This window comes from Elgaria multicarinata, chromosome 7, assembly GCF_023053635.1.
Source record: "Elgaria multicarinata webbii isolate HBS135686 ecotype San Diego chromosome 7, rElgMul1.1.pri, whole genome shotgun sequence".
In the NCBI taxonomy this organism is placed as follows: Eukaryota; Metazoa; Chordata; class Lepidosauria; order Squamata; family Anguidae; genus Elgaria; species Elgaria multicarinata.
The window spans coordinates 3,062,764-3,087,062 of NC_086177.1; the positions used below are offsets into that span (position 1 = coordinate 3,062,764).

The 24,299-nt window shown below is 43.8% G+C and overlaps 1 protein-coding gene across 2 annotated transcripts in view; it reads right to left on the minus strand.

The window, feature by feature from the left end:
* LOC134401294 (protocadherin beta-16-like) overlaps nt 1-24,299 on the minus strand; it is a 98,414-nt gene that overhangs the window by 64,613 nt on the left and 9,502 nt on the right. The gene's annotated exons all lie outside the window — the stretch shown is intronic.

Genomic DNA, 24,299 nt, shown 5'->3' on the forward strand with positions numbered 1-24,299 from the left:
GAGAAGGTTTGTGAGGAGGTCCATCCATTGACCAGAAAAGGGACATCTGGAGGAAGCTTGCTTCCCCCCTTCCCGAAAGAATGCTAAATTCTGACTGCCATTTGCCCTCAGTGAAGAAATGCCTATATAACCGTTGTTGTTATGCAATGTTAGGATGACCATATGGAAAGGAGGACTGTTAAAGCCGCAGGAGCTATACTAGAGTGCCCAGATACAAAAGAGGGCAGGGCTCCTGCAGTTTTAACTGTTGTGATGAAGAGGAAATTTCACCAGGTTCTGCATGCATACAAATAATGCCTGCAGAAATTCCTTTTCCTATACAACTGTTAAAGATACAGGAGCCCTGTCCTCCTTTCCATTTGGTCACCCTTGTTCACTTTGCCTCTGTGATGCTACAACGTATCTGAGTAGACCTGAACCCTTGTTTTGTTAGTGTCAAAAGGTATTTGTAGTATTTGCTTAGTGATGTTCTGAAGTGGGGAGAGAGAGAGAGAGAGAGAGAGAGAATCGCTTTGAATATTGTTAGACTAGCAGATATTGGTTGGGGGCCGTAAACTATATGTCTGCAAGGGAATCATCTTAAAGTAGAAGGCCAGTGCTGGCTTGAGAGTTAACTTTTAAATAGGGTGACCATATGAAAAGGAGGACAGGGCTCCTGTATCTTTAACAGTAATGTAGAAAAGGGAATTTCAGCAGGTGTCAATTGAAAAGGGCTACATTCCCTCTTCATCACAACAGTTAAAGCTGCAGAAGCCCTGCCCTCTTTTGTATCTGGTCACTCTACTATAGCTAGTGTAGCTTTAACTGTTGTGATGAAGAAGGAATTTCACCCTCTTCAATTGACACCTGCTGAAATTCCCTTTTCTACATTACTGTTAAAGATACAGGAGCCCTGTCCTCCTTTTCATATGGTCACCCTACTTTTAAACAGATTACATTTTTATCTTTTTTACTCTCTCACCCTCACAACAACCCTGTAATGTAGGCTGGTGGAGACCTGTGATGTAACTTTAAAACAAATTAAATTCATTTATTTATTTCTCTCACCTCAACACATGGGGGTGTTGGGGGTACCACAGTGATTTTACTTGTCCGCACAGGAAACAAAAACTACAACTCCCAGCATGCCTTTCGCCATGGTGCCGACTTGCCCAATGGAGTCCTGTCACTGCGGATCACAGGACATAAAGTCTGGCTGAGCCAATCCATGCTGCACTGCGCAATCGGTGCCCGTCAGTAGGCCATGAGGGAGCCAGCTGGTTGACTCAGTGACAGTTAACTCAGTCGTTGCCATCAGCGACAGCCCCGGAGCTGCACCCTCCTCCCCTACTGCTCTCGATGGTGCCTAGAGACATGTGACCAAGGACGGAGAGCCACTTCCAGATGGTGGCTGCGGAAGCCTGATAAGTCTTTTCTCCTGCCCAAGGCATGCTGGGAGTTGTAGGCGTAAGCCTAGGCGTCTCAATAACATGTTAATTTTAGAAAACCATCTGAGGTGTGGTGGGAGACAACTGGAGAGCGGGCCTTCCTAGTTGTGGCACCCTGCTTATGGATTTCTTTTCCCAGGCAGGCTTGCCTAGCGACTACATGAACGGCTTTCCAGTGCCATGTGAATCCCCCCCCAGGCCTTTTGACTTGATGAGATATTTTATGCTGCATCCTCCTCCACCACCCCCCCGGTTATAACTAAACCATAACATTCCAAGACAGATGCAGGAATTGCTGAATAAAGTTTATGATTTTTATGTAAAAGCCTGACTTCACTATTGAAACAGAAGAGTGAATGGAGGAATGACTGACAGCTGAGGCTAGAATGGAATGGTGGTTGGCGTGAGTGGAAGTTGGAGAAAGTCAGGGAGAAGGAGAACAAAGACAGTTGGTGAGAGGTCAGGGAAGTGGGTGCTGAGTTAGGACTGAGAGATAGTGACCTGGTTTGCTCACTCATACTTTTTTAAAAATCTTGCCACTCTACATGCCAGTACTACACCTCCCAGCATGCCTTTGACAGCCTGCAGGTGCCCACATCCTCTGAGACAGCCACTTGTTGCTGATGCTGCTCCTCAATAGAGCTTCAAGGAGTAGCATCACCAAGGAGGGGAGGGAAGCAGCTGTCAGTGGATGCGCCCAGCTCTGGCCAATCCTGCTGGCACTGACTTAGCCTGCGCTTCTCACCCACAAAGTGCTCCATCAGGAGCCTGTACTGAAAGGCTGGGGCTGGGCCAGGCACTTCCCCCCTTTGTTGGATCTGTTTCTGTGTATGCACAGAGTGCCTTCCCTTCCTCCCTCCCTCTTAAGGGTGAAGGATGCACACTTGCTTCCCGCAGATTCTGAGAAATCAGCGATATCAGGACGGAGAGCCTTTGAGCATGTTCTGCCCCTCAAAGTCACATTTTTCTATCTAGTTACGAATTTAAAACCATGCAGAGGGTGGAAGAAGGCACCACAAATGGACACAACCTGTTCATGTGGGTTGTTTCCTTTTTTGTAGAATTGGGTTGACTGCTTGAGACCAACCTTAGGAGTTGGAGTTGTGAAAGTCATGCAGCGGCAACCTGCCCATGCACTCACAATGGCTGCCAAAGACCAGTAAGTCTGACCTCCCACCCAAGGCAGGCTGGGAGATGCAGGCATAAGCCTTGGCTTTTATTAAATTCTTTAAAAACATTTTAAACCCAAAATCCTGTGTTTTTAGTTTTTTCTGGTACATTGTACAACCAGACCTATCAGCATGCCAAATTTCAAGTTTCGAACTCATCTGGAAGTGGGTGAACATTTCTGGACATACATTGCACACCCACACACACTTTCCGCTTTATAGGTGGAAATGAGGCCTGGATCAAATGAATCAAATTCTGCTTGGCTGGGAATTCTAGCTAGGTGGAAAAGAGCAGTTGTGAAATGTCAGTTAAGAAGTTTGACAGTTAAGTTAGACTGTCTGTAGTCTATGAGGGAGGAGGTCTGCCAATTGGTGGGTGGTGTTTTAGAAGGCTTACAAGAAAGCTGAGGAGAAAATGAATAGGTACAACCTTGATACTAAGCTATTCTGATAACCTTATGTGCTTGGTGAAGATCAGGAATAGGGAGCAGGTGACTGTGTTGTGCTAGGAAGCTGCCCTAAGAAGAATGCTACTCAAACACACAGTAAAAATCCAGTTTGATTATCCAAGCAGGCAGTGGAACAACAGGAGGAGCTTTGGAAGACCATACCCAAGAGCTGGACTTGGTTGTGGGTATATTTTGTTGGGAAGGAGATTTTGGGAATTTGGCCTGAGGTAACAGAGTCATTAAGAGGCATGTAGCAGTAATAGCGCCTCTTGAGTCCTTAAGAATGATCACTAAGCAGTCTTGTAAAGTAAATATTAGTAATCCCTTACGTACGAAAATATCCCCTTCATAAATGAACTTGCTTAATAGCTCACCTTGCCTTTAGTGTTCATGGCCATAACAGCTATCAAAGATTTTAAAATATTCTAACAGAATTCTTTACAACAGAAAAGCATCAGCTTGCAGACCTCTGAGTTATAGTTGCAGAGAGTTCCTCAGGCCCTCAAATATAAGCATTTGCCAGAAATAAATAAATAAATAAATAAATACCACAGGTGGATTTGTCCAGTGAAGCAGCAGTTTTCCCATAGGTGGTGGCAGTGCTGGGGAGAGGAAGTCCCCCATACTTTGGTCTCTGCCATTAGCCAGAGTACATATGACCATCGGGAGCTGCCCATGAAGAACATCATGGCAACAGGGTGGTCAACCAGGCCCATCCATCCATCATCCAGTGAAAGAATAGCTGTAGGGAGTTTGCTTCCCCCTCCCCACCAGGAAAAATACTGGGTGCTACCTAACAATTGCCCTCAGGAAGCAAAAACAAAGAAGCCCACTCTGGCCCCATCCATTAGCTAGAGGACTGTGGATTGCTGGGATGTGCGTGGATGTGTGAAGGGTTTTCTTTGGGTGGGCAGGGTAGATGTCAATCTTTTCCTGGCTCCATCTTTCACCCTCCCTGCAGTGCAACCCATTTTTTCTTCTTCAGTTTGCTGCTCTGTCACCTGTCCTACCATTTTCATATCTCCGTACTACTGTTTCCATCTCCTCCTCTCTCATTTGATTTTTCAGGGCACAGCATCTGTGTAGTATTCTGTTTAGCATTCTGCCAAGATCTGTCTATTTGCAGAATGGAAAAACAGGCATTTAAAGAATTTCTAAAAAATCTTCCAGGAACTTTGTGTTCTATTTTATTCATTACTTTTATAGCCCGTCTTTCCCCCATCCCCAAGGAGCCCCAGTTGGCAAACATGATCCGTCTTCTTTCCATTTTATCCTGACAACAACCCTGTGAGGTTAGTTAGGCTGAGAGTCAGTGACTAGCTCAAAGTCACCCAGTGAGTTTCATGGTTGAGTGTTTTTAAATGCATTTCTGGTGAGAGCATAGCACTGCCAGAGCACTCCCATTCTGTACCCACACCTCCATTTTGTCTCGCAGACTCCATCTGTCTATAGCTGCTGCTGAGAAGGGCTGGTAACTTAGGACAAAGATACTACTGGTGGGGGAAAAGACTGTCCTAACTAAACTTCCTGGGCTATATGAACTCTTGTACATGGCAAGCCAAAATGCTAATGTAATCAGTGTGAATACCCTGCCACTGATTAATTGACAGTACTAAGATCCTTGCATTCTCTTCTGTCCTCTTACCTAGCACTAAAAGCACCCACCACACATCAAATCCCCTTTTTATAAAGAGGTCCTACCATCTCCACCTCTTTCATTCCCCTGGGGGGGGGGAACTTTCAGCAGACACCCTGTTTTTTCTTTTGGAGCTCCCCTGCAAGAATCCATGTTGCCTATGACTCCCTGCCTCCCTGCCTCTCTCTCTCTCTCTCTCTCTCTCTCTCTCTCTCTCTCTCTCTCTCTCTCTCCTGTCCTGCTGTACAGCCTATTTCTACAGCCTGGAAAACCAGGGGCCAATCTAAACATTGATTTATGCAGACGGCAAGGACGTCAGGGTCATTCGCAACAGATGACACTGTCACAAATCTGCAGTAACCCTGCCAATTCCCTCTGGAAAAGGCGCATTTTCAGAATGTCCTTTCAGTGCATTGTTTTTCTTAAATGCAGCTCTGGAGCAGTTTCACGGAATGTCGTGTGTCCCCCCCTCCCTCCACATTCCTTCTTTTTCCCCATTGGAGGCTTTCTTCCATTCTCAGAAAATAGCCCAGGTTTTCCATTCATCAAAATGGTAGCCACTTTACTTGCTCTTACTATAGCTTCCATTTTCTATTCAATCAGCCAGGATACCAGTAGGGGATTTAACCATTCGTAGTTTGCAGTTCCCACCCCCATTCATAATAGTTCAGTATCTTTTGATCTCTGACAATTCCAAATGATGGATGAGAAAAAAGAGGTATAGGGTTAAGCTAAGGGGACTTAATTCAGTGTTTCCAAACTTCCCTGGCCAGGGGAGTGTGGTCTGTGTGGCAGGGAACAAGACTGTCTCATTCACTGGTCAGCACCTATCGGGTTGATGACATTCAGTTCTACTCTGCCTACTGAACCTGGAAGTATGTGGATTTCAAGTGCTGTGTGACCTGTGAAAAGTGGGGTTTTAGGTACCTGCTGTTCTAGCTTCATTTGTCCCTGAGGGACCAAAGTTAATTTCATGGAAATCTGGATAATGCCCAAATGTGCATCTCATTCTATTATTATTATTATTATTATTATTATTATTATTATTATTATTTCTGTTCTGCCCCATAGTAACCACGTGTAGGTGACAACAGGCCTTCCCACTTGGATCTAATCCTACTGCTGAGGTTCCTTCTCTCCTTTTCATCCATGTGCCTCAGCAGACTTGAAAACTGGAAGAGAATAGAACCAGACAAAACTCCCATAGCCATCCATTTCCGACAAAGAACATGGTAATATGATTCAGATGTGTTTAGAGAGACATGTCTTGAACAGAAGTAGTAACAGTAAGCTTTTGAAATTTAGAATTTAATTCTTGGATGATGATGATGATGATGATGATGATTTAAAAACAAACAAACATTTTCACTCCCTGCAGGCATACTTCATCAGTTTTTGAGAACTGATTTGTTTCAACCAGAAATGAGAGAAAGAATTATGTTAGCCTGCATTTTTACTTTGTACATTTACCTGCTCTTGGCACTCCCAGCTAGATTTTGTGTTTTCATTTCCTGAGAAATAGAGACTTTGAGAGGAGGCATAAGTGGACTGCTAACCAAAGCTAGGGAATTCAAAATGAAAAACTCCTCTTTTTCAGAGAACTGATAAGAGGCTACCCCTATTCAGGAATTACTCACAGGAACAACCAATGACTGGATTATTTGTATCCTTAATTACACTGGTTGTGTCCACAAATATGAAAGTGTCCCCACTGCAGATGTTCACCATAATCACATGAGGGGTCTGGAAGAGGCATGCACATACCCCCCCACACACACAGCCCTATTGTGTTAATTTTGATTATTCCCGTAACCCCTGAATAGGTGTTCTGTATTGCCTGGCTAAAGGACCACTTGACCACATTAGAGTTAGGAATCTATAGCAGAAGGAAAGAGAAGAATGTGAGGTGGTGTTTAAGATAAGAGGAGTTTTATATCTGACAACTGAGGTACTCTTGCAGAAAAGCAAATTAGACAACAAAGAAATAACTTCTTTTGTCTTTGGGGTCTTTTAAGTGTCTTTTCTATATTATTATATTAACCTTGAAGATTAAAGAAACACAGAAAGAACACTTTTGCTTATTTGATTTGTAATCTGATGGGATAGGGGCTTTCATTTTTTTAAAAAAGTTTTTATTGCCTTTATTGTGGTCTACTTGTACAATAAAACAAATTTAAAAAATTGAACAGCAATAACTGAAGCAGAACCTTAGGCATCACAGAGCCATGGATTTCAAGCCTAGGCATAACAGAACTGAGTTTAAAGCTGGGTTTGTGTGGTAAGATAAATACACTTAAGATGAATACTGTAGCTCAGCCTGTTTACGTTATACTTGGGATTCCCTTATCTACCTTGCAAATATTTTCAGAAAATCAATGCTTTGTTTCATAATTTTTTTGTGGGGGTGGTGGTTTCCTCTTCACCATGATTATCTCTGAAAAGGTTGCAACTTCCAGTTAAAGAAGGTGGATTTGGTTTTCTAGGTCTTTCCCTTCTAGATTGGATCTTCTGCCATGATGAGTTCTGGAATCAGCTTGTCTCTCTAAATGGATGGCAGTAGGATCTAGACATACATGTCCCACAGTTTCTACTATTAGAGGTGTGTGGTTTATAATGTTATATCAATTACAGTTTCATTCATTTTCTCATGCTAAATTGAGTCTATGGAGCAATCTAGATCTAAAAATTGGTAAGAAATTGTTTTTGTGGTGGACATGCACAGCTAAGGCAAAAAAAATATTAAAAAATGGATCAACTGGTGAGTGCCAATGACTTCATGTCATTTTCTATTCTGTGTGCCAAATACAATTTGCCAGCTATGGGTAAATGGCAAAAAGACAGGTTGCTTTCCTGTAACTGTAGTTCTTCGAGTGGTCATCTGTGCAGTCACACATATGGGCTCTGCGCCTGCGCAGGGCCAGCTCTGGAAACTTCACTAGCTGAAAACATTTTTAGGCGGGAACCCCTCCCCCACCGTCCACTGAGCATGCTCAGGGGTTCCCGCCCTATCTCCTCAGTTCCTGAAACCGCCTAAACAGTCTCACTGAGGTGAACCACCAGGTGATCAAAAATTAATGACACCATAGTGGGGACGGTGGGAGGGTTGTGTGACTGCACAGATGACCACTCGAAGAACTACAGTTACAGGTAAGCAACCTGTCTTTCTTCTTCGTGGTCTCTGTGCATCACACATATGGGCGAATAACAAGCTGACTTACCGGAGGAGGGTGGTGTCAGGTGGTAAAAGTAACTCAAAGTATTGCCGATAAGACGGCACGCCCAAAAGCACAGTCCCTACATGCTCTGATGTCCAGGCGATAGTGACTGGTGAAAGTCAGAGGTGTTGACCAGGTGGCCACTTTACAGAGGTCTGATAAAGCAATTCCTCTTTCGAATGCCGTAGAGGTGGCAACTCCTCTCATGGAGTGAGAACGCACTCTACCCTCCAACGGGAGGCCAGCAAGTTCATAGGCTAATTTAATGGTCTGTACGACCCAAGCAGATATTCTCTGCGAAGATACTTGAAGTCCTTTCTGTTTGCCTCTGTAACAAATGAAAAGTCTTTGAGATCTCCGGGAAATAGCAGTTCTGGACTGATAGAAAGCAAGGGCTCTTCTAACGTCCAATGTGTGAAGGGTTGACTCAAGTGTCGACATCGGCACAGGAAAAAAAACTTGGCAGAATGATATTCTGACCAACATGAAACGATGATACAACCTTTAGGAGGAAGGCTGGGTCAGATCTAAGGACCACCTTGTCAGCGTGGAAAACTGTTTAAGGTGGGTCTATGCGGAGTGCTGCTAGCTCTGATGAATGTCTAGCAGACGTAATGGCAACTAGAAAAACAACCTTGAAAGTTAGTAAACGAAGGTCCGTAGTTGCCAACGGTTCAAAAGGCTTGCCAGACAATGCCTTGAGCACTACGGAAAGGCTCCATTGCGGAACAAAGGAACGAAGGGGTGGAACTGTATCTTTCATCCCTTTCATAAAGCGCTTAACCAGTGGATGAGTGAAGACCGAACAGCCCTGAATCCATAAATGTGATGCAGAAATCGCTGCCAGATAAACTCTAAGTGAGGGAAACTTAAGGTCTCTTTTAAACAAGGAAAAAAGGAAAGTGAGGATGGTGGAAATAGGCGCTGAAAGGGGGTTCTCATTCCTGCTTAGTGCAAAGGAGGAGAAAGCTTCCCATTTGGTAGCACATGACTTTCTAGTCACTGGTTTCCTAGCTGCTAGGATTATGTCCCATATATCAGGGGGTAAGGATTGACAGTCTAACATTGTGGTTTCTACTATGAGGTCCAGAGAGCTCAATAAATTGAGGATTAGTCCCACTGCCTTCAATAGCATCCTCTTCTAAGATGCTACTAGAAGCCAGTTGTCTAAATATAGGTAGACTTTCACCCTGTGTAGGCAAATGAACTGTCATATATTTTGCAAACATATCGGTACCTATGATAAACCCAAGGTACCTCTGGTGAGTGTTCTGAATGGCTATATGGAAGTATGTATACTTTTAAGTGTGTGGGGGCAAAACATACTCCCTTCTGAGGAGCAGTATTAAGGACAATGTGTCATCTGTAATTTGTTGGTTCTGACGCAGGAAATAAGATGAGCGACGGGATTGAACAACCCTTCACTGTCGAATGGCAGGTCCGCAATCTAGCTTACAGAGTGAGACCTTCTAATCATAGGTATGCATGAGAAACGCCAGAGCGCGCACCACTGCTCTCAACTCACAGTTGGTGAGGCAACAGGTCATGTTAAGTTGCTGACGAGAGGAAAAGTTGTTATCTGGACATCATAACCAGTATAACTCTGGGGCCCAAAGCAGATGAATATGTTCTGTGGCCTGGTAGGTCCAACCTATATGTTCTGAAAACTCCCCTTGGGAATAACTGAACTAATATAGAATTGGAACATGGGTGCGTAAAGAAAAACTCCAGTGCCCATTACTGGACCTTATGTAAAGATTCTGCCCTTTCCAATGTCAGAGCCATCAAAGAAGGGGCCTTCCAGGAATGTTTAACTGTCAGAAGCGGTGTTGGAAGGAAAAATATCGACATTGGAGTTGGCCTCTTAGTACATACAGTGTGAGATTTATTTACAGAGTTATGTGTCTCAATTCCGAGTCATCCTCAATGATCGGGAAGTGGTATAAGTCCTCCGAAGGAGGTTCTGCCTGTGTAGGCACTACATCATGAGGTGATGCAGACAAGAGCAATGTTGAGACTGACTGATAGTCCTCAAAGGATTGAGGGGAATCAGGTCTATTCTTATGCTCCAACTCATCTTCCCCAAGTTGATCTCCTGATGCCCCACAGAATGGGGGTGGAATGGGGAAGAGCTAAGTAATTGTACTGATGCATTGTGACTATAACAGCTGAGCCCTGTGTATACCAGTCACAATGACAGTGATCTCGGTTGTACGTGTCCCCATCACGGTACTGATGCCAGTATCCATGCTTGTATGGTATTCTCAGGAGACGTGGCCCATTTGCAAAAATGATGACATCAGACATCATGGTAATAAAACGCTCTCCATTGAAAGCAAAGCACTCAGAGTGTAGAGACTCTGGAGGGAGACCCTGAAATTGGTGGTTAGCCTGCAAGGGATATACTGCCTGATGTAGTGGACAGATGTCCATTAGCTTTGGAGGGGAGAGAGATCACATCTCACCCTATGACATTGAAGCTGCATGCGAGATGCCACTCCTGGTATCAAGAGTCTCAGCGTTTGTACCAAAGAAGCTATTAATGTTATTGCCAATCTCGGTATCAAGGGTTCCAGCCTTGGTACCGAAGAAACCAGTTATGTTATTGTCAGTCTCAGCACCAAAAATTCCAGTCTTGGTACCAAAGAAGCCAGTTATGTTATTGCCAGTCTCAGCATTGAGAATTCCAGCATCTGTACTGAAGATGCTAGTTATGTTATTGGCACTCTTGGTATCGAGGGTTCCAGTCTGTGTACCGAAGAAGCTAGATATATTGTTGCCAGTCTCGGTATTGAGAGATTCAGTCTCGATACCGAAGAAGCTAGTTATATTGTTGCCAGTCTCGGTATTGAGAGCAGTCTCGGTACCGAGAGGTTTCAGGCTCGGTACTGAAGAAGCTAGTTATATTGTTGCCAGTCTCGGTATTGAGAGCAGTCTCGGTACCGAGAGTTTCAGGCTCAGTACTGAAGAAGCTAGTTATGTTGTTCCCAGTCTAGGTATCGAGAGTTTCAGTGTACTGAAGAAACTAGTTATATTATTGCTACCGAGGAGGCCACCCATGGGGACTCTAACAGTAGTGGTTAGATCTGGCTTCCATACAGCCTTGGAATGAGGCTTTTGTTGTTGTTGTATGTCCCAAAGGCTTAAGTGACCTGGCCTTCCTAGATATCTCTTTTGCTGCAGAAGCAGCTAGAGCGTGTCCAGATTTCTGGAAGATCGGAACGACACACAGATAGAGTCGGGGTCCGAGGACGCTGAGGGGACCTAAGGGGCCTCTGCCACAATTGGCTGCATAAAGCACTTTGGAGAATCCATGGCTTCTAGAGCTTTTCTCTGCAGAAAACGCCCCGAGCAATCAGTCCCAGAAGGCTTAAGTGATCCGGCCTTCTAGATATCTCTTTTGCTGCAGATACAGCTACAGAGCATCCATTATTTGAAGATCGGAATGACCAATGGTTAGAGTCAGGGTCCGAGGATGCTGAGGGGACATTGGCTGAGGAGCCTCCGCCATGAGTGGCTGCATTGATTGCTTTGAAGAATCCGTGGCTTCCAGAGCATTTCTCCTCAGAATTGCCCCAAGCGATCAGTCCCAGAAGGCTTAAGTGATCCGGCCTTCTTAGATATCTCTTTTGCTGCAGATACAGCTAGAGAGTGTCCAGTATTTGAAGATCGGAATGACCCATGGTTAGAGTCAGGGTCCGAGGAGGCTGAGAGGACATAGGTTGAGGAGTCTCCGCAATGAGTGGCTGCATTGATTGCTTTGGAGAATCCGTGGCTTCTAGCATTTCCCCTCAGAATCGCCATTACGCGTTTAGCCCTCAGAAGGCTTAAGTGACAGGTCTCGATGATGCGAGCCTCTCCCAAACAAATCGAGAGAATATCTGTCTGTTGGGGAAGCTTGCTGACACATCTTCAGCAAAAAAAGGCCTTAACAGCCATGCGAGCCCTCCCTGATGCAATCCCAGATCGCTGGAGGGTGAAATAGCAATAATAAATTAAGACTTTGATGAGCGATCCCAGGCATGTCGCTATGGAGACATCAATTGGTACCGATGTCTGTCAGTACTGACTGGCGGAGGCGGCTCCTCTCGGTATCGAGGGGAAACGGGGCCCCGGTTCGCCATTGCATAGTCCAAAGAGGAGTCTCTTATTTCACCCTCTGAAACAGATGCCATTAAGGCGGGGTCCTCCACCGGTACTGTAACTATTTGGAAGGGTGATGGTACCGGGGAGTCCAGAGCTTCCTCAGTTTGTGGTGTTGGCGAGGTCAATACCGGCGGTGACAACGGTGTTGCCCGTCTCAGTATCGAATAGGACTTCGGTAGCGAAAGCCTCGGTATCGGGCTCTTCGGTATCGGAGGGGACCTTTGTAGTGATGATCTCAGTATCGGGCTCCTCAGTACTGTAGTAGACTTTGGTAGCGAGGTTCTCGGTACTGGACTCTTCGGTATCGACAAAGCTGGATTGGCTAATTTTGTCTTTGCATATTTAGCCTTCAGCTTGCTCTTTTTCTTTTGGGGTTCTTCTTCGTGGTCTCTGTGCATCACACATATGGGCTCTGTGCCTGCGCAGGGCCAGCTTCGGAAACTTCTATAGCTGAAAATGTTTTAGGCGGGACCCCCTCCCCCACCGTCCACTGAGCATGCTCAGGGGTTCCCGCCTAACTCCTCAGTTCTCTTCAACTGCCTGTAGGGTCAACAGCTTGTGGAGACTTCTCGTGTGTGGTATACTTTACCTCAGCTGAAAATATTCTATTTTCCTTCTTGTCTTTTCTCTCCAGTTTTCTAATCTTTTCTATTTAGTTATTATATATATATATATATATATATATATATATATATATATTAAAAAAAAGAAAAGAAAAAAAAAGAATTCTTTTGTTGTTGGTTAGCCTTGTGGCTTATGGCACATCAAGGCCTCTTCAAGAAGTGCCCCTTTGGGGGCTGAAGATCACGCTAACTGACAGACATTCCCTTTGTTTGCTTTGCTTGGGGGACACACATTGTGGAATCTTGTGTGTTTTGTCTAAAATTCTCGAGGCAAGCGAGAAAAAAACCGATCAGACCGCCTTCGGGCGTTGTTCTGAAACAAGGCGTTGGAGGCAGTGGAGGTACCGAGAGGATCTCGATGCTCCAAATCTCCTATTATAATAGAGTCTATGCCCCAACCTCCTCCGGCGCAGAGTGAAGCCTTATCGGTTCCCCCTTCCTCCTCTCAGTCTGCATCAACAAAGGCGGCAAAGAAGATTTCTAAGAGAGTGAGAGAGCATTCTGGGGCTGACAACCCCAGAAAGAAAAGAGCAAACTTAAGACGAAAAATGGGAAGAAAAAACCGTTGAAACCGACTTCGTCGGTACCGAGGAGCCCGGTACCAAGCACTTCGGTACCAAGGCATCTGACAGGGCACAGGAGCCCGATGTCGAGCCTTTCATTGCAAAGGTCTCCTCCGGAACCGATAAGCCCGATACCGAGGCTATCGCTACCGAGACCATTTTTGATACCGAGATGGGCAACACCATCCGCACCACCGGTATCAAAGTCTCCGCCCCAAGCAGGGCACAGTATTGGCTCACCGATACTTTCTCCGCTGCAGATCATCACGGTACCGACAGATGATCCCAGCGTAAGAGCATCGATTTCGGAAGGCGAAATTAGAGGTTCCTCCCTGGATAATACCGTACCTGATCAGGGTCCCAGTTCCCCTCGGTACTGAGAGGAACCACAGCCCATTGATACCGACGGACATCGGTACCGACAAGTGCCCCAGCAAACGCCGGTCGATATCGAAGGCTATCGATACCGACACACGCCTCACCAGCAGCCGCCGGTCGATACTGAAGGCTATCGATACTGACATACACCTCCTTACAGATGCGACCGGGGTCGTTCACCGGCTTTAGCTCATTCAGGTCCTCAATATATGACCTATGACGAGCAACATCTGTCCCCTCCAAGAATGTGGGACTATTACGCTGATTGGCAACCTCCCTAGTATCCTCCGTATTATTACGAGGATTGGAGACACAGAAGGCACCAAGATTACTATTATCAGTATCCGTAGGAATGGCAACACGAGCTGTACCTGCGTTTCCGCCAACCACCCTCCAAAGCGATCTTCCCTCCACCCCTCCCAGAGGATGTCTTGGCCATGCCACCGCCGCCTCTACCATCGGTACCGAGGCGCGCTCCGCAACCATCGCAGAAGCATTGCAAACGTTGCCTACATCAGACATGGGACTGGATGTTCCATCGGAGGAGGATTACCAATCGGACTCCTCACAAGATACATCACCACCAGATGACCTCGTGGTCACTGTAGACGTGGTGTCCCCTTCAGAGGACTTAGCACACTTTACTGATCAGGTAAAAAGAATGGCAAGGTCCCTAGGGGCTCAAATATCCCAACCTATAGAGAAAATTAATGACCCAGTTTACGATGCCGTATACTGTGGGTCATCAACCCCAGTGGCTATTCCATATTTGCCTGTGCTGCTGCGCACAGCACAACAATCATGGAAGCTGCCCTCCTCTATGCCACAACGTCGAGGAGGCTAGACAACATATATTTATAAGATGCAGGACTAAATTGTCCCGTTCCTATTTACATACAAATAATGCACCAGTGGACAAAGAAGGCCGTAGGTTGCACGGCCTGGGGAGAAGAGTATACTCTTCTACAGCTTTATCCCTTCGTGTGCACAATTACCAAGCCACAATGGCAAAACGTAAGCTCTTTTTATGGGGGAAGATTACATCTCTCCAGATTCTTGCCAGATGACCAAACGGAACTGGCAGATGTTTGTGTATTGAGGCTATGAGACTTTCTCGACAATAGCTTAATACAGCACGCCACGCTACGGACTGCGCCTCAAAGCCATGGTAGTTTCCATTGCGCTACGAAGGCATGCGTAGCTGAGGTCCGCCCCAGCAGGCACGCACCCGCATAGAGGATCTGCCGTTCGATGGAAGCCAGATCTAACCACTACTGTTAGAGTCCCCATGGCTGGCCTCCTCGGTAGCAATAATAACTAGGTTCTTCAGTACACTGAAGCCTCTCGATACCGAGACTTGCAACAATATAACTAGCTTCTTCAGTGCCTAGCCTGTGACCTCTCGGTACCTAGATTGAAGCTTCTCGGTACCGTGACTTGCAACAATATAACTAGCTTCGTCAGTGCCTAGCCTGTGACCTCTCGGTACCTAGACTGCTCTCAATACCGAGATACAATATAACTAGCTTCTTCGGTACCGAGAATGAATCCCTCGATGCCGAGGCTGGCAACAATGTAGCTTCTTCGGTACAGACCGGAGCCCTCGATACCAACAGTGGCAATTACATAACTAGCATCTACAATGCAGACGCTGAAGTTCTCTATGCTGACACTGGCAATGAACATAACTGGCTTTTTTGGTACCAAGGTGAAATTTTTGGTACTGAAAATGACAATAACATAACTGGTTTCTTCGGTTCCAAGGCTGGAACCCTTGATACCGAGATTGGCAATAACGTTAATAGCTCTTTGGTACAAACGCTGACACTCTTGATACCAAGAGGGCAACTCGTATGCAGCTTCAATGTTAGAGGGTGAGATGTAATATCTCTCCCCTCCAAAGCCAATGGACATCTGTCCACCACATCAGGCAGTGTGTACCTTGCAACCTAACCACCTATTTCAAGGTCCCCATTCCAGAGTCTCTACGCTCTGAGTGCTTTGCTTTCAGTGGAGAGCATTTTATTACCATGATGTCTGATGTCATCATTCTTGGGGTTCTCCCACTCCTTGGAAGAGGAGGGCATACAATGTTAAACAGGCCACGTCTCCTGAGAATACCATACAAGCATGGGTACTGGCTTTAGTACCGTGATGGGGATACGTACAACCGTGATCACTGTCATTGCGAGCGATACACAGGGCTCAGCTGTTACAGCCACAATGCATCAGCACAATTACTTAGCTCTTCCCCATTCCATGGGACATTAGGAGATCAACTTGGGGAAGATGAGTTAGAGCATAAGAATAGACCTGATTCCCTTCAATCCTTTGAGGACTATTAGTCGGTCTCAACATTGCTCTCTTCTGCATCACCTACACAGGGCAGAACCTCCTTTGGAGGACTTATACCACTTCCCGGTCATTGAGGATGACCAGGCTTGGTATTGAGACACATAACTGGGAAAATAAAGTGCAGGATTTTGTATCTCATGCTGTATGTACTGAGAAGCCAACTCCAGTGTCGATATTTTTCCTCCCAGCACTGCTTCTGACAGTTTAAAATTCCTGGAAGGGCCCTTCTTTGATGGCTCTGACATTGGAAAGTGCAGAATCTTTACATAAGGTCCAGTAATGGACATGGGTTTTTTTCTTTATGCACCCGTGTTTCAATTCTATATTAGTTCTGTTAGCCCCAAGGGGAGTTTTCAGAACATATTCATCTGCTTTGGGCCCCAGAGTCATACATTATCTAGTTATGACGTCCAGATACAACTTTTCCTCTTGTCAGCAACTTACATGACCTGTCACTTCACTGTGAGTTGAGAGCGATGGTGCGCGCTCTTGCGCTTTGCATGCATACCTATTATTAGCAGGTTTCACTCTGTGAACTAGATTGAGGACCTACCATCCGATGGTGAAGGATTGTTCAATCTCATTGCTCATCTTGTTTACTGCATCAGAACCAGCAAATTACGGATGACACACTGTCTTTCTTAATGCTGCTTCTCAACAAGGGAGTAGGTTTTGTCCCATACACATAAGTATGCATACTTCCATATAGCCATTCAGAACACTCGCCAGAGGTACCTTGGGGTTATCATAGGTAACGATATGTCCCAGTTTGGGTGCGTCTATTGGACCTAAGTACAGCCCACTGAATGTTTGCAAAATATATGGCAGTTCATTTGCCTACACAGGGTGAAAGTCTACCTATATTTAGACAACTGGCTTCTCGTGGCATCTTAGAAGAGGATGCTATCGAAGACAGTGGGACTAATTCTCAATTTATTGAGCTCTCTGGACCTCATAGTAGAAACCACAATATTAGACTGTCAATCCTTACCCCCTGATATATGGGACATAATTCTAGCAGCTAAGAAACTAGCAACTAGAAAATCATATGCTACCAAATGGGAAGATCACTCCTCCTTTGCACTAAGCAGGAATGAGAAACCCCTTTCAGAGCCTATTTCCACCATCCTCACTTTCCCTTTTTCCTTGTTAAAGGAGGCCTTAAGTTTCCTCACTTAGAGTTTATCTGGCAGTGATTCTGCCTCACATTTATGGATTCAGGGCTGTCCGGTCTTCACTCATCCACTGGTTAAGCGCTTTATGAAAGGGATGAAAGATACAGTTCCACCCTTCGTTCCTTTGTTCCGCAATAGAGCCTTTCCGTGGTGCTCAAAGCACTGTTGGCCAAGCCTTTCGAACCATTGGCAAAGACAGATTTGCGTTTACCGACTTTTAAGGTGGCTTTCCTTGTTGCCATAACATCTGCTAGACGTGTGTCAGAGTTAGCGGCACTCCGTATGGACTCACCTTATACGGGTTTTCATGCCGACAAAGTGGTCCTTAGACCGGACCCAGCTTTTTTCCAAAGGTTGTTTCTCCTTTCACCTTGGGCAGGATTTTACTCTGCCAAGCTTTTTCCTTGCGCCGTCAACTCTTCTTGAGTCGACACTACATACGCTGGACAGAACAGTGACTCTCTGGAGATCCCTAAGATTTTTTGTTTGTTATGGGTCAAACAAAAGGGACTCCAAGCATCTCTGCAGAGAATATCTGCTTGGGTTTTTTCAGACTATTAAATTAGCCTATGAACTTGCTGTCCCCCCGCTGAAGGGGAAAGTGCGCTCTCACTCCACCAGAGGAGGGGCCACTGCTTCAGCTTTTGAAAGAGGTATTGCCATACCGGACCTCTCCAAAGCGGATATCTGGTCGACACCTCTGACTTTTGCCAGTCACTACCATCTGGACATCAGAGCGTGTAGAGACTGTGCCTTTGGGCGTGCCGTCTTATCGGCAATCCATTGAATTTTTCATCCATCACCTGACACCACCCACCTCCAGGTAGTCAGCTTGTTATTCGCCCATATGTGTGATGCACAGAGACCACGAAGAAGAAAGACAGGTTGCTTACCTGTAACTGTAGTTCTTCGAGTGGTCATCTGTGCAGTCACACAACCCTCCCACCGTCCCCACTATGGTGTCATTAATTTTTGATCACCTGGTGGTTCTCCTCAGTGAGACTGTTTAGGCGGTTTCAGGAACTGAGGGGAATAGGCGGGAACCCCTGAGCATGCTCAGTGGACGGTGGGGGAGGGGTTCCCACCTAAAACGTTTTCAGCTATAGAAGTTTCCGAAGCTGGCCCTGCGCAGGCGCAGAGCCCATATGTGTGACTGCACAGATGCCCACTCGAAGAACTACAGTTACAGGTAAGCAACCTGTCTTTCTTCTGCCCCATTGTGCTCTCTCGCTCTCTTAGAGATTTTCTTCGCTACTTTTTTAGAAGCGGAATGAGAGGAGGTAGGGGGAACCAATAGGGCTTCACTCAAAGTAGGAGGAGGTTGGGGCATTGACTCCATTTTGTTAGAAGTAGAAACTCGAGCCGGTCTCAGTTTATCTACTGCCACCAAGGCCCTTTCCCAGAGAATCGCCCGAAGGTGGTCTGAGCGGTTTTTTCTCGCTTGCCTCGAGAATTTTAAGCAAAACATGCAGGATTCAACTACGTGTGCTTTCCCCAAGCACAATAAACACAACGAATGTCCATCCATCTGGGAAATCTTTTGTCCACAGGATGAACACTTTTTGAAGAGTCCTGTTTGTGCCATAGGCACCTAACTACTAATAAGAAAAATAAGGGATTTTTTAAAAATTTTATTTTATTTTATATATAGAAAAGTTAGAAAAACTGGAGAAGAAGAAAAAGGAAGAAAAAATGACAGCTTTCAGAGAAAAGGTAAAAACCTAACCTAGAAGTCTCCAAGAAAGCTGTTAACCCGCAGGCGGTTGAAGAGAACTGAGGAGATAGGGCGGGAACCCCTGAGCATGCTCAGTGGACGGTGGGGGAGGGGTTCCCGCCTAAAAATGTTTTCAGCTAGTGAAGTTTCCGGAGCTGGCCCTGCGCAGGCACAGAGCCCATATGTGTGATGTACAGAGACCACGAAGAAGAACTTGAAATTTGCTAGTATCTAGGTTTGGCCTGACTGGTTTTACAGCATCAAAGTCTCCATCATTATTGAAAGCTTTTATTGAGGTTGGTCAGGCAAAGCAACCTACAATAAATACTTGTTGGTGAATAAATATGATATACTGGGTTTTACGCAAGAATGGAATATGGAATTGAATTGCCCCATTCTACCATTTTGGCATCTATGCCTGTTGTTTCTATGTATGTGAGGTGACGTCTTATTCAGCAAAAAGTTTGTTTTAAGTCTTTTGGACACTGTAACATCTCTTTAATAAGAGATTGCCTAAAGGTGAAAACCTATGCATGTTTAGGCAGAAAAAAGTCCTGCAATTGACAGCATAGGACTGCACCCTAATTCAGCTAACTGCTGGCAGTGCAATGTAGCTAATGCATCTTTTAAACGTATGTTTTGGCAATGTCCAGTAACTTCTTTTTGTGAGGAGGTTATTATATGGATAAATTTTGTAATGGAACAGTATTTACATTTGCTGGTATACCCGTTATTTTAATTTACCTGTTTCAATGAAATTAATGAATGGTCAGCATAAATGGATTTTCCTTCCCCTTTTGACAGCTAGAAGACTGATATTACAACATTGGAAGGATAAACACTAGGGGTGTGCTTTCTGCCCTGGAATTATCTGGTAACTGCAAATATCCACAGAGCATTCGATCTTCCAGAGGAGAGACTGGCTGCTTCTAAACCCATCAAATACCTTTAGAGCAGAGATGTGCCCAATCGGAGCTTCTAAAGTTTCCAGAACTATCCTACTTTTGTGTGTGGTGTGCCTAATTGAATACCTCCCAGTAAGGAACATGGGGTGCTGAGTGGGGTAGTTTTGATAATTCATATCAACATCTGTGGCTAACCAATTAGAAATTGCCACAGCACTCTCCCTCCCTGTTCTGTTCTCCTCCAATTGCAGAGTTTGGGGGAGGGAATGCCAATTTGTCCTTGGCTTCCATACTAATTGTGGGTCTCAGGTTTGGTCAGAGAGAGAGAGAGAGAGAGAGAGCCTAACAATGCTTTCAGTATTTGAACAGGTGGCCACTTTTAAATGATACTTGTTTGGATATCTGATCTGCTTTTGTTGAAGCCTATGTATAATTGCTTGTAAGTTGTATTTTCATTGTTATGGCTGTATACATATCAATGTATGTATATTAAAAAAACCCGAAAAGGAAAAAGAAATCACTAGGAGATGCTGACTTCAGTGAGCTAAGTAGCATAACCGACTTTGGTAGTCTGCAATATTAAGTTCTGTATTAAGATCCACACAAGGACTGATCATCAGACTCAATGAGTGCTTATCAATGGTACCTTCTCAATCTGGGGGCAGGTAACAAGTGGGGTACCACAAGGCTCAGTCCTGGGCCCAGTGCTCTTCAACATTTTTATTAATGATTTGCATGAGGAGGTGCAGGGAATGCTCATCAAATTTGCAGATGACACAAAATTGGGTGGGATAGCTAAAACCATGGAAGACAGAAGCAAACTTCAAAGTGCTCTTGATAGGCTGGAGCACTGGCCTGAAAACAGAATGAAATTTAATAGGGATAAATGCCAAGTTCTGCACCTAGGAAAAAGAAACCCAATGCACAGTTACAAGATGGGGAATACTTGGCTCAGCAATACTACAAGCAAGAAAGATCTTGGAATTCTTGTAAATCACAAGGTGAATATGAGCCAACAGTGTGATGTGGCTGCAAAGAAGTATAGCTTCCAAATCACGTGAGGTACTGGTTTTCTGCTATTTGGCACTGGTTAGACATCAGGAATGGCTGAAGATGTCTATTTGATAGAGAGGACTGAATTGGTTCAGAAACTAAATTTTCTCAGAAAAGCAGAGATACAACTGGGTTTGGGGGAGAATATGCACTTTGGGGAATAAACACTAAGTTTACCATGCAGACATTTCAGTAGACTCTTTATTCTGAAAGACAAACTTTTATAACTTTATCAGATAACACCTATTAGTAAAGTAACCACAACAAGTGCACTTTAGGTTAAGAATGAAGCACAATCTAAGAGCTGCATTTAGATTTTGCCCTGTTGTATAGCTCTATCACGCTTCTTTCACGGTGCCCAAATATTCATCAATAAACTTTGTCTCAGTTGATTTTAATTGGCTAACGGTTGTGCAAATATAGTGACCATGATTACCACATGAAGATTTAGCCAGTTTTAGTGTAAAGTGGGTTGAAAGAACCCTGCTACGATGAACAAAAAGAAAGAAAGAAGGAAATTGGATAAACAAAAGTAACAGACAATGATCAAGGCATGGGTAGAAATAGATCAAAGAATAAAAGAAGACTAAATATGGAGACTGAACCCCACATTATTAACAAAGGAAGACATTAAGGAAAGATTAAGAAAGAGCATAGAAAGATATGTTGAAGAAAACAAAATGGGAAACAACAGAAACTATAAGATGGGAAGCGAATAGAGCAACAATAAGGGCAGTATGTATAAAGCAATTAAGTATAATAAAGAAAAAGGAGAAAGAGAAGGAGAAACTAGACCAAGAAATTAAAAGATTAATGGAGCAGTATAAACAAACTGGACAAGTTAGGATTAGGAAAGAAATAGAAAAATTGAAGAAAGGCACTAGAAATAAATAATGATAGATATGCTATATGTTAAGCAAAGATTTTATGAGTTCTCAGGTAAAAGCTCAAAGCTGTTAGCAAATAGAGTTAAAAAAAGATTAGGAACAGAATTCTAGCATTGAAAACAAAGGAAGAATAAGAAAATATTATAGATATTAAAGGAATACATGTGGGTGGGAGAGAATTTAAACTAAATCTATTTGCAGACAATATTTTTTTTACATTAGGAGATTCAAAAATGGGGATAGAAGAATTGATAAGAGAACTAATGGAATTTCAACAGTGGGCAGGTCTTAAGGTAAATACAAATGACCTGATGTGTATGAATATAGGACCCCAAGAACAAATAGAAATCTCAGAAAGGATGGCTATTCCTCTAATAACAAAATCATTTAGATATTTAGAAGTTCAGATTCCTAAAAGACAGAAGAATGTACTGAAACTAAATTATGGGAAACTTTGGAAAGAATTAAAGAAGGATATAGCCAGATGGGAAAGGATAAACCTATCTCTCTTGGACCAGATAATGACTATAAAAATGATGCTGTTACCAAAATTCACTTATCTCTTTAATGTATTAATGCAAGAAACACTTAGAAGATTCAAAATGTGGCAAAACTAGATAGAAAAAATTATCTTTAAGAGCAAAAGACCAAGAACAACAAAAGGCCCTCAGATATTGTATCTGTACAAGAAAAAGGGTGGAGCACACCCCATTTGAAAACCTATTATGATACTTATCAATTAAGGCATTTGTTAACAATAATAAAGGAAGGGGTGAGTCCACAGTGGGTAGAAATAGAAAAAGAATTGATGGAATTGAAGGAAGAAGAAATACAGGATGTGTTTTATATCAAAAAATATATTAAACAACAAATGAGCAACAAAAAAAGCACAATAAAAGGATTATTGAAAGCATAGTATTTTAGGAAAGAGAAATTAATGCCCGGGATCTCACTCCTAACACTGATTTGGGCACACCCTAACTTTAATATCAAAAGGAAATCAGTAGGCAAAAACAATTTGAAAAAAATAAGATTGATACAAATAAGATATTTTTATGAACAGCAGCCCCCAGTAACACAAGAAATATGGAATAATCATGTTTGTAAAACATGAGAGCTTATTGAATATGTATGTTAAAGAAAATAGATAAGAGAAAAAATATTAATTGGATTTATGTTAACAGCCATGAGACAATTACAACTGGAAGACCGTGTGCTGACAGTATCACTGTGAAGAAAGTAAATCTGGGACACAGCAATAAATGAAAAGTTGACAGAGAAGTTAAGAACACATAGAAAGATAAAGAAAAGAGATACTTTCAGGACAGACTGTCAAAAATAAATAGACCACATGAAAAAGGAATCAAATAGAACAAGTTTGGCAGAAGCCTATAGAAATCTGTGGGACTCATAAAAACCAGATAATCAATAAATGAAATGGAAACTTAAAAAAACCACACTGGATTAAAAAAATGAATGAAAAATGTATGCAATACTCAGCAATACTACAAACGAGAAGGATCTTGGAATTGTTGTAAATCGCAAGCTGAATATGAGCCAATAGTGCGATATGGCTGCAGGAAAGGCAAATGCTGTTTTGGGCTGCATTATTTATTATTATTATTATTATTATTTTATTTATTTATTTATTTATTTATTTATTTATTTATTTAGAATATTTATATACCACTCCCCTTTGAAAAATTTCGGACAAGGTAAAATGAAAATAAAAAACAGAATAAAACAGTTAAAACAAAATTTAAAAAGAAGCAAAAAACAACAACACAGAAATCCAAGGCTGCATGTTAAAGAAAGGCTTCTTGGAATAAAGATGTTTTCAGGAGGCGCCAAAAGGTGTACAAGGTTGGAGCCTGCCTTACCTCCAGAGGCAGGGAATTCCACAGGAGGGGCGCCACCACGCTGAAGGCTCTTCCCCTGGTGGATTCCAATCGGAGGATGGATCTAGGTGGAACCACCAGAAGCAGGCCCTCGGATGACCTCAGTGACCGGGCAGGTTGGTAAGGGAGAAGGGAGAATTAATAGAAGTATGACTTCTAAATCGCGTGAGGTACTGGTTCCTCTCTATTCAGCCCTGGTTAGGCCTCATCTAGAGTATTGCGTCCAGTTCTGGGCTCCACAATTCAAGAAGGACCCAGACAAGCTGGAGCATGTTCAGAGGAGGGCAACCAGGATGATCAGGGGTCTGGAAACAAAGCCCTATGAAGAGAGACTGAAAGAACTGGACATGTTTAGCCTGGAGAAGAGAAGATGGAGGGGAGACATGATAGCACTCTTCAAATACTTGAAAGGTTGTCACACAGAGGAGGGCCAGGATCTCTTCTCGAACCTCCCAGAGTGCAGGACACGGAATAATGGGCTCAAGTTAAAGGAAGCCAGATTCCAGCTGGACATCAGGGAAAACTTCCTGACTGTTAGAGCAGTGCAACAATGGAATCAGTTACCTAGGGAGGTTGTGGCCTCTCCCACACTAGAGGCCTTCAAGAGGCAGCTGGACAACCATCCGTCAGGGATGCTTTAGGGTGGATTCCTGCATTGAGCAGGGGGTTGGACTAGATGGCCTTGTAGGCCCCTTCCAACTCTGCT